General features: G+C 30.9%; 1 long non-coding RNA gene across 1 annotated transcript; it reads left to right on the top strand.

Annotated features, from left to right (window-relative positions):
• The first annotated feature begins 5,746 nt into the window (after positions 1–5,746).
• LOC134232398 (uncharacterized) lies at positions 5,747–8,881 on the top strand. The gene is made up of 4 exons (XR_009984765.1): positions 5,747–5,790; positions 5,994–6,069; positions 8,647–8,731; positions 8,831–8,881. It is a non-coding gene; the product is annotated as an uncharacterized LOC134232398 (long non-coding RNA).
• The last annotated feature ends 7,496 nt before the right edge of the window (positions 8,882–16,377 follow it).

The raw sequence follows: 16,377 nt of genomic DNA, 5'->3' as shown, positions 1-16,377 counted from the left end.
CTCTAGATTTTTGAGGAATACACTGTGTATTTATATGCAGTAGGTTAGACAGATTTTTGAGGTCTTCAGCGAAATTGAAAATCTTCCCAAGAACCACTTGGCTGAAAAAATGACACTTACTAGTATGTGGAAGTATCATGGGATAGGGTAGATTCTAAATTATAAACATCATGACCCTGCAGGATGTAGGGCGCAATAGGGAATCTAATTTTAAAATTGAAATATATAGGGAAAATCTTTCAACAACCCTCTATTTAAGGACCACTGGGTCAGAAACTTGAAACTTATATGGAAGCATCCTGGGGTAAGTACATTCTAAATTGTTAAAACCACGACCCTAAGAGAAGGGCTGATCCACAATTAGGAATATAAGTTTTACAGAACTTGATTTGTTTTACAAAACAAGATTGCAACATTTTCTAAGATTAGAATTAAAAGAAGTCGGTTCACTTTATGCATAAAACTACACTGTAGATATACCAATAAATCGATCAATATTTGATTTTCTATTTGAAAAATTAAAACAAGATATAGACTTGGTGCATTCATATCTTATTAAAAAATTCTTCTACAACTCCAGATATTGGAGAACTTGCTTTATGAAATTGCAATGTTCTTGAATTTATAGTTAACAGGTATAATTAAGTACTTTCAGTGAAGAAAGATAATATATGAGCGCACTCTATCATCTAAATAACAAAACATGTCCTTTCACAGGACGAAATCAAGCAAAAGTGAACGTTGTTCTTTGTGAAAGTACAAGGATGTGTCAATCAAATCCGTACATGCAGAAATTTTAAATTTCAATAACTTCGAGATAAAATAAGATTTCAAGATTTATATTTTTGTGTGAAATACTATTGCAATATACTCATTGTTACATTATATAGAAAATATAAACTTCAAATCTCTGTATATGCACCTTTAATGACACTACACCTGCAGTTCTTATTTTTTCTTGATATCTCCCATTGGAAGCTTGCATAAGAACTACGAACAATAGTATTGTTCTCCCGCCTACGTTACCTCTAAGTCAATTCTCAAAAGTTAACATATTCGATTGATTTTCAAACTTTTTATAGATATTTATATGAATTTTCATGAAAGGTTACTTATTTGGGATACCAAAGAGAGATAACCCTAAAATTTTGGTAAAACTGGTGTTTTTTACTATAGAATTCACCGGAAAACGGAAAATATTATTCAAACATCTCCCCCCCCCCCCGTGAAACAAAAATTCCTTTTTACAGGTAATATGGTCTGTCATTTTACAAATTTATGCAAAATTTTTTGTGTTCACGGAGGAAACATATGTTTATAGACAACAAAAAAAATTGAAAAAAATGCTGATTTTTCACCAATTTTAAAGCTATTTACAACTAAATAATTGTATTCATTAATTTATATATTCTTTATTTATTTGCGTAAAACATAAAAAAAGATATGAAATACATTTTATCATATTTAAGAGTATTTCAAAATATGGTGATTCTTGAAAGTTCAATTTCACTAGAAAATATCGTCTACCCCCCTTTTTTTCAAGAGCTGGAATTATTGATAATTTACAATAAAAGAAGTTATGGAAATAACGAACAGTATTCAATCTCAACGTCCATTAAACAAATATACAAAATAAGAACAGAGCAAACACGGACCTCCGAAACATCAGAGGTGGGATCAGGTGCCATGGAGGAGTGAGCATCCCCTGCCGACCGGTCACACCCCCCATGTGCTCGTTGTCATAATCAGGAAATAACGGAAAAAATCCGTGGTCAATTCAGTGTATAAATAATGGACTAACAATAGGTATGAAAAACGTCAGTCAGCATTTCATTCAATGATAAATTGTATTTGCTGACAAGGTCATTGTACCGACCATAGAATTTACGAAATGATGACTTTAAACGAGACTGTTGATATTCTTGTTTCATCAACTTGCTTGTCAATAATTTACCTCGTTTAAGAAATTGTTCATACGTAGAGCATGCTCTTGCGTATCCAACGTACTATCCAACGTACTATCTAGCCTTGGAATTCAAATGATTAATCGATTACCATAGAACTGTTCTTTGTATTAAACAAAAATTTAATGGCCAATTTGCCATTTATATTGAATTTAATTGGTGCAAAATGTAGGCAGGAATCAAGATTTAGAGTTTGTAGTTCTTTGGTCCATCATACTTATAAAAGGGTACGCAGCACAGTTAAGGTTACAAATGGAAATATCGGCGATTTTTTAAGATAAAAAATACATACTTTATTAGGATGGGCGAATCTTTTTAGGAATTCACTGATATAAAAAAATGTAATGTGGTTTAAATCTACATGTTGGTGACATCTAGAATTTTTATTTAGACTTGTCACATGATGTCGACGTCACATGACTTTGGCAATTATACTTGCAGTTTAGAGGTCATCTATAAAGAAGTCGGTTAACTTTATGCATAAAATGGCCCTGTAGATATACCAATTAATTGATCAACACTTGATTTTCTATTTGAAGCATTAGAATAAAATAGAGACTTGGTGCTTTCATATCCTATTCAAAAAATTCTCCTCAAAGTCCAGGTCTTCGAGAACTGGCTTTATGAAATTGCAATGTTCTTGAATTTTTAGGTAAACAGGTATAATTGAGTGCTTTCAGTGAAGAAAAATAATATGAGCGCACCCTCTGATCTAAAAAAAAAAAACATGTCCATGAATCCTCAGAAACAGTTCTATCATTTACTAGTTGCATATTTTAGATCAGAGGTTGCGCTCTATATCAAATATCAAAAAAATTAAAAATTAGCCATTTTTGTAGACTTTTTCGGAATATGAGGAAATTGACGCATTTCGTGACGTCATAATGCATTGACTAGCCAGAAAATGACGTCATTTTATATAGGATCGCAGTCACCAAAGAACTAAGTTATATTATAATGCATTGTTAATTAAAACTATGCAGTTTCAGTTTTTCAGAAATTCACAGGGCCAAATAAGGCGAAAGTGAACCTTGTTCTTTCAATATTGCAAGGGCATAATCAAGTTAAAAATCTTAGTTTATTTTATAATCCTTTTCAATACTATATGTAGTTTGTGAAAAGTGCTGCGAACCTATATAGATTCCCCTTTTTGATTGGTAAAATTTAATTTGTTGGACGGCAGGTTAAATATTTTGCTGGTCAACTACATTAAATATAGCTATAAATTAATTTATTTGCAAGATTTCAAGAGGTTCGCAGCACTTTTCAAATATCTTAATGCTTCTTGAGTTTATGTGTAAAATTTTGACAAGATACATTGAGGGTATGCCCTTGCAAAAAATCGATTTATTAGGGCCCTTCCATTACTTTTTCAATAAATCTGCATACAAACACACGACAGTATCGCTTGTCTGGAGAATGCACGTACAGTTTATAAATAAAATACTAAAATAGACATTGCATCCAAGTTAATGGCTTTTTATTTTACTGCAAATAATATTTGATTTAAGAACAAAAGACATTTTTCATTGTACAAAATGTGACTTGATCAGCCTCTCACTGTGTAAAAACTGCGTCATTTTTTGTGAGATGACGTCACATTGACAAGTGCATTGCTATCGATGCATCGTTTGTATACTGTTGTGTGGGATTTAACAAACGACAAAACTGCATGTAATAGTAAGTTTGTATGTAGTATACAGCTACCCAGCTGTTTGAAATAGCAAATGATTTCATTTTGTGGTATTCTGGAGAACTTATATTATGCGTGACGTCATAGTAAACATTTCCCGTACAAATTAGGCCCCGCCTCCTTACTGTAACCTTAACTGCTGCGTAGACTATTCAATAGACAAATTGAATTGTCCGCAGATAAAATGGGGAACAAGATGATATTTATATCATTATTCCAACGCAATCCATCAAGATGAACAGTGAAAGTAGTTCACAGTATAAAAGGAAATTTTTAATCCAGTGATTTAAAAAGTGATACCTCTTCAGTGAAGTAGCAATTAATCTATTATGTGTAAAGTAGATTTTCGTGGTAGGAAATTGAATCAGTTTATATACATGTACAAACAAGCTTGTTTGTGACGTCTCCACTTATTGGGACCTATATTTAAAGTTTATTTCCGAGGTCTGAGTCAATTAAGTTAAGTACAGATCCGACGCAGGGCATACTGGTATATGGTACCATATCCTGTTTGAAGATAAATTTGAACTATGAAGCCACCAGCAGACACTATATAAATATTCAACCACGATTTACTGCTAATATTTTCTTGAGTTCAGTTTGGGGTGGGGTGGGGGTGTCAAGACTGTGAATGTTCTTGCCTAGCTGCGTGGCAGATTCTATGTATATAACGAAAAAAAACCTTAAAACACGAAATATTTACAGAGTAAATAGCCAACGCCACTTGCATAATGTTGTAACTTTCAACTTAAAGTAAGACTGTAGTAGTACTAAATGTACTTAGTATGAAGAAAAAAATTGAAACAATAGGAAAGAGGGGGAAGGTGTTAGCACATAATTTTTATTCAAAGAGCGTATTTTGTCAATAAAATGAATATTGAATTTTTACCAGACTTGCATATTTAAGAAGATTATTTATTAATTTTAAAATTAGAATGATTTCAGTACATTAATATTTGCTGCAATGAAAACAATCTAAAAAAACTGATAGCTTCGAGCTATGTCCAACTCCCATCTTCTTTGTTATTATAACCATTCAACAACTACATTATTTGTCAGCAAATTAGCGACAAAACATAATTTTGCTAACTTTCCCGTTTAAAATACTAGCACATTTATAGCAATTTCACTATAATTATGCATATATTTTTATTGTGTGTGTCGAGCTAACTACATCGATATCTTATATTCCCATATCGATATTTTTAACGGTGTACATGTATTATGTATATAAAAATTGTGGAATTTTTTTAAAAGCCTTGATAGCTATGATTTTTATTTTTTAAATGTGTTAATTTATCAAATTTTAATTGGAAAAGGCATCGCAGGTGTTTTTATTCGCAATTCATTAAATTTATTTGAGATTAATTAATTTTCTCCATATAATCTGATTAACTTGAAAGATGACGTTTGAAGAATTATTATGGGTAAAACACATTACTATGATAGTTCTTTTCTTGTTTACTGTAAATGTATTACATTTGGCTTGTACGGTATTAGGCGGAAAATCAATTTCTGAACAAGTTAGCTTAGATTTAATTTAGCGCTGTCTGAAGTTGCTACTTATAAAAGTTTATGTACAAGACATTTAGCGATGTACTTGAATTAGCGGACTCTGCTTTCCGCCAAAATCGCTAAAAAGAATACACCGCTAAATGTAATACGTTTACAGTATTATGTTGTTCACATGTTTACTTGTTCCATTGTTAAACTCTTATTGTACTAACATATTCCATGCAAGGGTTCTAGTAAAAGAAAAAGTTCCATAACTCAAAGAAAAAAAAAAGATAGCATTTGGCTTGATATAAAATTTTTATTCACTGCATTTTGAAACAATTTTGCCACGTACGATTACTTCTGGAGCAATATACATGTACTACTACAACTTCTAGTAATTAAAGTTTGATGTCCTTTTCCCTACTCTAACATAAATAGATATTCTTGCTTCTCTTCAAATATTGTTACTCTTTTCTTTAACAAGTGTTTTTTTTACTTCCACAGAAAACTGAAATAAAAAATTCAATCCTACCAAGTGTCAATATCCGTTAGTTTTATGCAGTATACAAAAGCACAAGATAAAGGAAGTTTTTTTGTTTTAAATACAAATTGTTGCAGTCCTGAAGCGTCCCTACAGTAAGTTCGTTTGACTTTTTCTAATTCAATAAGAAATGCATTTTTTTTTATTTATTCAAAGTTTAATCGTAATAATCAAAAGAGATGTAAGAAAAAAAATGCGTCATCTCTTGTGCACTTGCTTAAATTTTCAATATACTTCTAACGCAATACAAGTGTTGACTCGATCGGCTACATTTAAATTTGTCTCCAACTTTGAACAGTTTAGAAATCCTGAGATTTGATTATGGGTCCTTTCCACCAGTCATTGTTGGTTAGTGGAATACTTATATTGAACAGGTGCGTACTGAAAGCAATGTCATCAATTTTACTACAATATGTGTAGCGATAAATTTAGTGTATATTATAAGAGCTATAATAGAGGTTAGGATTATTACAAAGAGATGAAAATATACATATATTCTATAATCTATTACTGTTACCTTAAAAACATGGAATTGTAAAGGTCTCTACACTCTTGGTATGTTATAACTTTGTATGTGGTCTTATATTTTATCGCTTTTTCATCATATTATAATTGCTATTCATTTATCGACTTAAAAGATCAAAACAAGATATTTAATCATAGAATCATGGTGTCGATGTTACATAAAAATTGCATGTAGTTGAAAAAAAAATATATATGAAAACCATTGTCAACCGACTTCAGGGGGAGGGGAGGGGTGAGACTGTACAGGTTCATATCTACGTGGAGATGAAAGGAAAAACTACACATGTCAAAAGTTAGTTGTATTCCAAACAACAATGCTTAAGCATTACTTTTGTCGCAATATAATGAATAATTATAATTTTGACATCTTTATAAGGCGTTCAATCTTAATTTTTTAAATTAAGAATGACGTTGACTGATGAGGTTTCAGGAAAAAGAAAAGATTTTTGATAAAGTGTAGTACGTTAAATAAATAAAAAAAATCTATATTGATAAAGTAACCCAGTTTTAACTCAATATCAATTTGAAAATTTGATATTTCATTATTCGAAGAAAATAAACAGGAACAAAAATCAATATATGGTAAGGTAAAGGAAATTCGAACTAAATTTAAGTTTTTTATTTTTTTGATTGCAATAATAATTACAATGTTAAGGTAACACGTATTTTAAACATTATTTTGCAAATATTCATATGTTAAAGCTAATAATTTTTTTTTCAAATAATTGAATGCTTTAAAATAATTAGATAAAAAAGAATATGAACACAAACCATTCTAGACAACATATCCCAAAAATTTGATAATTGACCCTTTATAATATTAATACCATGATAATAAAATACACTGTACAAAAATAACTTAAGGCTGTAAATAATTTAGAGTTCTTATTATTCAGATTTTAAAAACATTTCATTCAAAATGGGGAAATAATATAAGTATGACAGAGTAAATTCGGACTGTAATAATTACTATCGCTCAAACTCAAATGATTCCTTTATATGTAGCAAAGCTGCTCAAACCCTGTAATATTTCATTATTTAAAGAGTTGTGTTGCTAATAATATTCTGTAAGTATAAAAAGTCTAAGTGTGAAAAATTTAGTTATTTTCCGAGAAATACTGAGGGGCCACTATCATGAAAAGTAGGTCATTGACCAAGTTATTTGAAATTGAAATTTAACACAAGAATCATAGATGTACAATGCCCAATAGCTGGTTTTTTCGTTCTTATCGGTGACGTTTTTAGTAATTTGAGTAAATGTATACCTTCACATGATATATAAATTTCCAACCGTATTTAAACTGACACAAGTTAAAGTGTGTATAACTTCTATGCATGTTTTTATTGTATTTGTCGAGCTAACTAAAATCTATATCTTAAATCCTCATGATGAACTCAATATTTATAATATCGATATTTTTAAGTCGATGTAAGTATAGCTTTTAGCAATAAAATCCATAAATCAGAATAGATGCTTCTGAATATTATTAGTTATGTAGACACTTTGAGTGGTACATATAATAAAGAAATATGTAGGGTCCTTGAAAAATGCGCATAGGGTCAGGCGTAAATCCTGTCGATGGTTCTCTGAAAGATTAAATATTCATGATCCCGATATATCGCTTTTACTGAAAGGAAACATGATTTTAGTTGATGTCATCTGACGCACTGTGAAGCCAGTTATGAAGCTCCATGCGCGGGTTAACGTGAAAAAAACATATTGCTGATGTATGGTTGGTTGTTTCATGTTAGCAATGTTATATGTTAAGACAGCATAACACCGTTTAATGAAGTATTGCTCTCAACCAATAGTGAAATTTCAAAATTTTTATTAGAGGCTGGATAAAGGAAAATATCCTAATACAATACACCTTATGAATAAAAATATGAAGTACTCATCATAACAGATTGTTTTTTGATAGGACAATAAAAGTAAGACAATGTAAATTATTATACTTCTGTTAAAATGTTTCCTGTATAAAGTTCAGAAGGTAAAATATCTATTTTTTATAGTTCATGTATAGCAAAACTATACCCCGGGGTATAGTTTTTGCTATCCACCCTCGGAAAATTTTCATGCAATTTTTGCCTCCAATTTTGATTTCCAGCGATAATTCTATTGGCTGGTGATGTCATAATGACTTCAGTAGCATTGTGACGTCATCAGGATTTATGATTATTCTTGAATTATTATCTTACTCAAAAAAAGTGCAAAAAAGAAATTATAATATACTTCAGTATAATAAAACGCTACTCCACTGGTTGTGAGTGGGATAGCTCTTTTATCAAACCCTTGACAGGCAAGCCCTCGGGGAATAGTTCCCTGTCGTGGGTCTGATAAAAGAGCTATCCCACTCACAACCAGTGGAGTAGTGTATACTATCCGCGCTTTGTCATTTTTAACCCTGGTTGTATTTTTATTACAGTCAGAACTATCATGCAAAAGAACAGAAATTTGATTTATTTATTTTGGCGTTTCAATGGCTAGTGACATATTGTAAAAAAGGAAAGGTAAGTTACATACATAGAATTAAATTGACTGCGCTTTATCTGTTTAATACGATACAAGACACAATTGATATCTTTAGATGTGTATTATATTTTGTACAGCTGATATGCGGAGATAAGCTGCAAAAAAGATGGACCGTGCATGGATTATGGTATGCTATGGACAAAATCATTAAAACGACACTTATTCACGAATAAGCATTCAATATCTATGTTGTAGCACCTGATCCCACCTCTGATGTTTCGGGGGTCCGTGTTTGCTCTGCTCTTATTTTGTATTCTTTTATGGACTTTGAGATTGAATACTGTTCGTTATCTCCATATCCTTCATAGTTACACTTTCTAAAATTATGAGATCGGAAAGCGTACCTTTTCTTGAAATTTTATGCTTCTTTCTTCAGTATGAACTCTAAAGCCATATAACATTTTGCATTTATATGACTGATTTTATGTTGTTTAAGTGTCTCACTCATGTAGATACGTCACCAAGATACCGTTGAAGGGCATCAAATTTTGACCTTTACTAAGTATTCAAGGCCATTAAACAGTGAGGGTTCTTTATCGTGCCAGTACCAACTGTGTCACAGGACATTGGTTTTTTAGGTCTTATCAGAAGGACCTGCAACTTTCACTTCAAGTGCCGCATGCATGGCGCAGGAACAGTTGCTACCCATTTGTTTATGCATTTAGGTCAGTCGCTGCGAAATTCGAACTCACAGCCTCCTGTTCGTAAAGTGATTGCTCTGCCAACGAAGCTTTCGTGTACGGTCATTTATATACAAACTAGTCTATAACCCTTTTTAAAAAAAAACATTTAATATTAACTCTTAAGTTATAATAAAGAATAGAAAGGCAAATATAAAAAGTAAGTTTTTAACAGAGATATATATAAGTAGAGGCTAAAGTATAAGAATATGAATTGTCTTGTCTCATAGAATGCTATTGAAATATTAATGCAAATGTTTAATTCAAGGCCTTCTAACAACAATGGCGACAGAATTGAATTTTGTCAACATGAAGAACAATTTATGAAAACAAAGATTTCAGAGGTACATCATTAGTCAAATGTAAATATTGAAATCAAGAGCAGTCTAGGTAAAAAAAACAAAACATGAAATAAAGTAAAAAAACATATAAAATCAAAACAAAATAAACAAACACAATTTATTTCCTTTTTTCAGGCAACCTTAAACACATTTGACGAGATATGGCCAAACCTGAAACAAGTGGGAAAAAACGAAGAGTTCTGGTGATTTTCTCATATTTATTTAGCATAAAGTCTTAGTCTTTTTCTAAAACATGTAAAATGAATACATAATTAATCTTACCCCTTTATATACAAAAAATAACATTACAATCTGGAAAGTATGAATTGTTTTCAATTTTTAAACAGAAGTCTCTTTTGCAGTATTCACTTCCATCATTATTAAGCACGTAAAAAGGAACTAGGTAATATCATACCTCTGCAAAGTACGATACTAACAAATACATTTACGTTGAAGTTTTATAACGTGCATCCAGTTGCCATGCAGACTAATTCGTTTACAGGTCTCTTTTGGCCCTTTTATAACATAAAAACATACAAATTGAAAAATGGAACCGCTTTTTGTTATCCGTATGTTGTACAACTAAACATATATAATAATCTCAAAAAGCATAGACTGTGTCGACCCAGTTTATACCTACACCGTAACAGATTTTCCCAAATTTAAATGTAATGTCAGGCGGTTCGGTACGTTTTTGAAGCCAATCATCGTGATCCTGGCGACTCAATAAACATGATATAAACTAATTTGTTTTTAACGCGCCATTTGATTGGATAAAAATATTGTATAACCTATTTTGACTAGTTGTTTTTTTTTTTTTTTTTTTTTTTTTTTTTTTAATCAATTTTATTTTCCCAGACCTAATCTATAACAACATATAAACTAACATTACTAGAAAAAAAAATAAGGCAACTGCCAGGGATGGGGCCCTGACTAAGCTCCTTCTAAACAATGATATTTTTGTCCCTATGACATCACGCAGGATGTTATAAATTATATAGAAAAAAATTAAAGTACAATTATTTTCAAAAAAATATATTTATACAGTATACATTATGAAATAAGATAGATATAATTTCAGTGTAGCTGTCGATCGAGGGAGCCACAAATACGTTGCACAGTCCATTTACTCCCCCCTTTTTGACAGCACTACGGGAAGACGGGTCCCTTCCCAGTAGTGTTTATACAAGAATATATAATTTTCACATTAGTTTTGAAAGATTTTCAAAAATCCTTAGCTCAGTGTTAACAAATAGAAAGCGTAATACAGAAGTGTAGAAACAAATTGATTTTTTTACATGATTGTATAAATTAAATTCAGTTTCACTTAAAGACTCTAATCTACATAACATTTTATGTTTATAAATTCTATATGCCACATACGTAATAAGTAAATTAAGAGATCTAGTTTTATCATTTTTTTTCATGGAAAAACCCAACAACAATATGTTTCCACTGAATTTTAAATGATAAAAAACTGCTTATAGTATTCCATATATTAGACACATTATCACATTCAAAAATCAGATGTTTTGCATTCTCTATTTTGTTACAATGTATACACATAGGAGATATATCTTTTTTCCACTTACTCACATAAGCATTGTTACATAATATATTATTCAATAGTTTGTAGCTAAATTCTGCTATGTGTTTATCTCTTATATCTAAAATCTTACATTCATAAATATTTTTCCAACTTGACTCCTCAAATATTCCAAAATCTTTAGATAATATAGCTTGGAAACTGGGTTTACAAAACTTTTTTTCAATAAGATTTTTGTAGAAAAAAATTACTTGATTTTCCTGATATGTTGAAGTTCCCTAAAGGGAAGTTGAAGTTAATTACATTTTGTTTATTTATGTTGCTTGCATTTGAAAAATTGTGTGTTCTTCGAATATTCTTAGTAGCTGACAGAAGAATTTTGTACTCACATAGCCAATTAGATTTGTCAATTATATTGGAAAAATGTTCAAGTGGTCTGATGCAACCCTTGTCATCAAACAATTCATATATATATAAAATTCCAGATTTAATCCAATTGTCAAAGAAAATAGCTTTTCCTTTATAGACCAAATTACGATTATTCCAGATTGGCTGTTGCAAAATATCATCAGAAGATCTTTTATCAAAGTTCAATTCAGTTTTACATTCATTAAAACAACTTAGAACTTCTTTGTAAAATAGAGGAACATGTATATTTTTTAAGCTATCTACGCCTATTGATGAAAGCTTTAAAAGATAATAGATATCAACATTAAGTTTTTTACAGAAATCATTTAAAATATCGAACAGTAAACCTTTTGAATTTAGTAATCGTGGAATCCACGCTGCTTTCAATGATTTTAGTCAACATCGACAATAGAAAGTCCGCCTCGTGATATGTCACCAATCAGTGTGTTCCGTTTAATTCTCTCCGTTTTTTCCCAAATGAAATTAAAAATTAATCTTTGAATTTTCTTAATATAGTTCTCATCGGGAAGACATAAAATTGACGATGCATATATCAATTTTGAAATAGCCAGTGTCCGAATAATACAAGCTTTGCCAAAAAGAGTTAATTTTCTACGTTTCCAGGATTCAAAGAGTTTTTCCATATCATGATATATTCTCATCCAGTTTTTATTGTAACATTCCTCTTTATCATGACCTAAGTAGATACCTAGACATTTAACTGCTTTGTTTGTAACTTTGATTCCACAATGCATATCAAACGCATTTTTCATATTCCCAAGCAAAATGCATTATGTTTTAGTTATATTAATTTTAGATCCAGCGCATTTGCAAAATGCGTTCACAACATCTAATGTATTCTTCATGGATAATTCGTCATTTAATGCTACTGTTAAGTCATCTGCATGCTGTATATTTTTAACCTCTCTATCATTTATTGAGATACCTTTAATGTTATGGTTATTTTGTATTTTAATTGCTAATATTTCGGCAACAAAGAGGAAAAGAAGGGCAGATAGGGGACATCCTTGCCTAATTCCTCTTGTCATTGAACACGTCTTTGAAATCCATCCATTGTTTTTCATTTTAAAAACCGGGTTTGTATAGAGAATGGTTGTCCATTTAATAAAGTTATTACCCATATTGAATTTCTTTAATACTTTAAAAAGAAAGTTCCATTCAACAGAATCGAAAGCTTTTTCGAAATCTAAAAATAATAAAATTCCTCCTTGGTTCTTAGATTCACAATATTCAAAAATGTCTAAAATCAGTCTAGCGTTTTCACCAATGTATCGTCCTTTTATATATGCAGTTTGGTTTTTATTTATTAATTCAAATAAAACTTTTTGTAATCGTCTTGCAAATACAAACGCTACGATTTTATAATCAGTGTTTGTCAAACTTATTGGACGGTAATTTTTTAAAAGTTTTTTATCTCCCTTTTTAAAAACTAATGATATTATTGATTGTCGTTGTGTGTATGACATTATCTCCCGATCATATATTTCTTTTAGAGCGTCATAGAAAAAGGGGCCGATTTGCGCCCAGAAGCATTTATAGAATTCATTAGGTAATCCATCAAGACCTGGTGATTTATCGTGTTTCATATCATTAACAGCTTCAGTACATTCCTCTAAAGTAGGGAATTTTTCTAGGTTATTTTTATTTTCGTTACTTAATAATGGTACTTCAATCTCTGACAGATAGTCCTCAATAATTTCATTATCTATGCCTTTACTTGTATATAAGTTTTGATAAAAGTTAAACATTTCTCCTAATATTTCATTAGTATTATTAATTGTTTCATCGTTAGGGGTCAGAAGTTCTGGTATAACATTCGAGGATTGATGTTGTTTTTCTAAATTTAAAAAATATGCAGTGTTTTTTTTTCTCCTTTCTCAATCCATTTAGCTTTAGATCTTATTTTGACTAGTTATATTTGTATATTAACTTACATGTACATAAAAACGTAAAAATCCATACGATGTTACAATTGAAATATGCAGATTTTTATTGACATTTTTGAATGACAAATTGTTTTACTTTGATAATAATCGTTTGCGCTGAAAGATTAGATGAAAAGTAATGAATTTCTTTAGCTATACTGGTGCATGTGTTACCTGAGTTGGTACAGTTTTCGTTTATCTATAAACCTAAAAAACCTCAGCCATGTCCATTACTTTTATTTGGATAGAGCCATGGCTATCATGTTCCAAATGTATATTTTCGTGATGAGACCTTTCTTACAGTAACAAAAATGACCTCTTGGCCTTGGATTTTTATACACTTTGGCTAAAAGTACATTGGCCATAACATTTTAACTTGGTGCTAGGGCTTTCATACGTGTTTATTTATCTTAAAGCTGAATACAACTCGTAAATAGGCATACGTCATTTTCGATAGCATTATCTACGATACATCAATACTAGCGTATACTCGTCGCATTTGTTACACCTGACAGCTTTATTATGACGGGTATCTGCGTGGAATGGCGACCCGTCTTCGTACTGGTTATCTTGCATTACCTTTATTCATATTTTATTGCAGTTACGTATATCTGTATTGTTTGTCTACTGGACTGACTTATGCAACTATAATCATAAACTTATTTGGTATCTTATTTCCCTGCATTAAACGAAGTATTACGTTATTATTCTCGCTACCGAGTTCTGTATAGCATACGTCCGTCTTCACCGGTGTCGATTGATTACACAGAACAGTGACTAAGTTCTGCCCTTTTTATAGGGGTATGCAGTAGCGAGACTGGGGAACCAAAATGGCGGACAGATTCCTTTTACGAATCGTGTTCAGCTTTAATAGTTACACGGATGTAAACATTTTTGACTATTTGACCCTGACCACAGACTGTGCCTCATTTTTTTTTTTTAAATTAACAATGTATATAAATATTGAAAGGTAAGTATTCCGGCCTTCACAGATTTTTTTTTCTTGCAACAAAGCCTTCCTTTACCAAAAATATTGACTTTTTGATCTTGGTCTTTAAGTTTTACATGTACCGACATTTGAAAAAAAATAACTGTGACCATGAATTTTTAACAGTTGGAGCTAGTGTTTTAATATTTGCCAGTTGTATTTCCTTTGTCAAGGCCTTCCTTTAGCTACCTTTAATTTAAACCCTTTGCGCTTGACCTTGAAGTATACCTCAGACATTGGAAAAGGTTCAACCTTTGCCATAACTTTTCAATGGTTAGTGCTTGTGGTATCATAATTAACTGGTGCACCACTGATAAGAACAAGTCCTGTTTTTGGTAACAGATTTTCATTTTTTTAACCTTAACCCTAATTTTGAGAAGCTGCCAAACTGGGGCATCAGTGTTTCGCAAATAAGTGAATATCTCCTTTTATCCTGCAACTACCCCTTGTATTTCCTTTTAAAGAAATAGAAGTATCCCGAACATCTGTCGACCTGTGTTTTGTGAGAGAAAAGTTTTAGTTTTTGGTGTTGAAGTCGTGATAATAGGGGGGTTTATGTGTCACATTTTCAACAATTTAGAAAAACATTTACAGTTCCTGTGAACTCTTTTAAAAAAACTTTTTTAGGTAATAAAAAAATCTTCCTTTTGTTTCTTTTGACAGTTTGTTTCTTTTAGAAAGAAAAGGAATCATTGCAGTGTAAAATTGTCATTGTTTTTCCTAATTAAGTTGTTGATTGAGTTAGAGCTTAAAGCATGTCCATAAGTGAATACTCGGTGTTTTCAGTATAATTTAGCTTTTTATAATGTATTCCAACTGTACCCTTCGTTACCACGTACTTAAATATATATTCTCAACAGTTTACAGTATAAGTGGCAACAAGATGTCATGTTTTTGTGAAAATAATTGATGGATTCTCCTTATTTTTATTAAGACTCAGTTAAGATTTAAAGTAATTTCCGGTCTAAAGACGAATAATGACCCCCCATCGAATAAAAATGACCTTGGGGTCATTTTTCAACAATAAAAATGACCCCTAACCCGTAAAAAAAAAATCATTTTTTCTTTTGAGAAATGACTCCCTTTAAAGTGATACGAAATTTATAACAGGTGAGAGGGAAAAATATGCTGTATGATATAATTGTTCTTCCTTCGAGTAATTCATGCATTTGTTCGAATAGATTTGATCTTTGTTCTTCTTAGCACGTAGGGGTAATAAAGTTCCTCGAATCTCTTTGCCGAAATATTGACAAATCTGTTTTCAGCAATTAGCAATCAATCAATTAATCTTCATTTCTCTGATAAAGGAGCAAACCTAGAAAATCAAAGATGGCACATAAAAATAAAATTTATGAATATAATTTTTTTTCTTTACTGACTCAATTGATACGTTGTTTCAGAAAAAAATATTTGTTGAAAAAATTAGAATTTGTAACAGACGAATTAATATAGGTGCGTACAAAAAACTAATTTGTTCGAATTAATTAGGTTTCATTCGAACGAGTGAGTAAAAATAGAAATGGATGACAAGACGCCTCGATGTTGTATATTTTTTAAATGTTCCATCCTTTACATGCAGACTATCTCTATCTGATTAAAGATATTTAAAATATTCGCAAATACATATTCTTTTTATCTTCCCCCTCCCAAAAAAGAACATAACGTTAAATCAAAACAAAATAAAAAATAAATGCAAGCAAAAATATGAATAAAAC

The sequence above is a fragment of the Saccostrea cucullata genome, unplaced genomic scaffold (assembly GCF_032062105.1).
Source record: "Saccostrea cucullata isolate Sc308-1 unplaced genomic scaffold, CSIRO_AGI_Scuc_v1 ctg586, whole genome shotgun sequence".
Taxonomy (NCBI): Eukaryota; Metazoa; Mollusca; class Bivalvia; order Ostreida; family Ostreidae; genus Saccostrea; species Saccostrea cuccullata.
The sequence above is the reverse complement of the archived record's forward strand: the minus strand, read 5'-3'. Positions and strand labels throughout refer to the sequence as shown.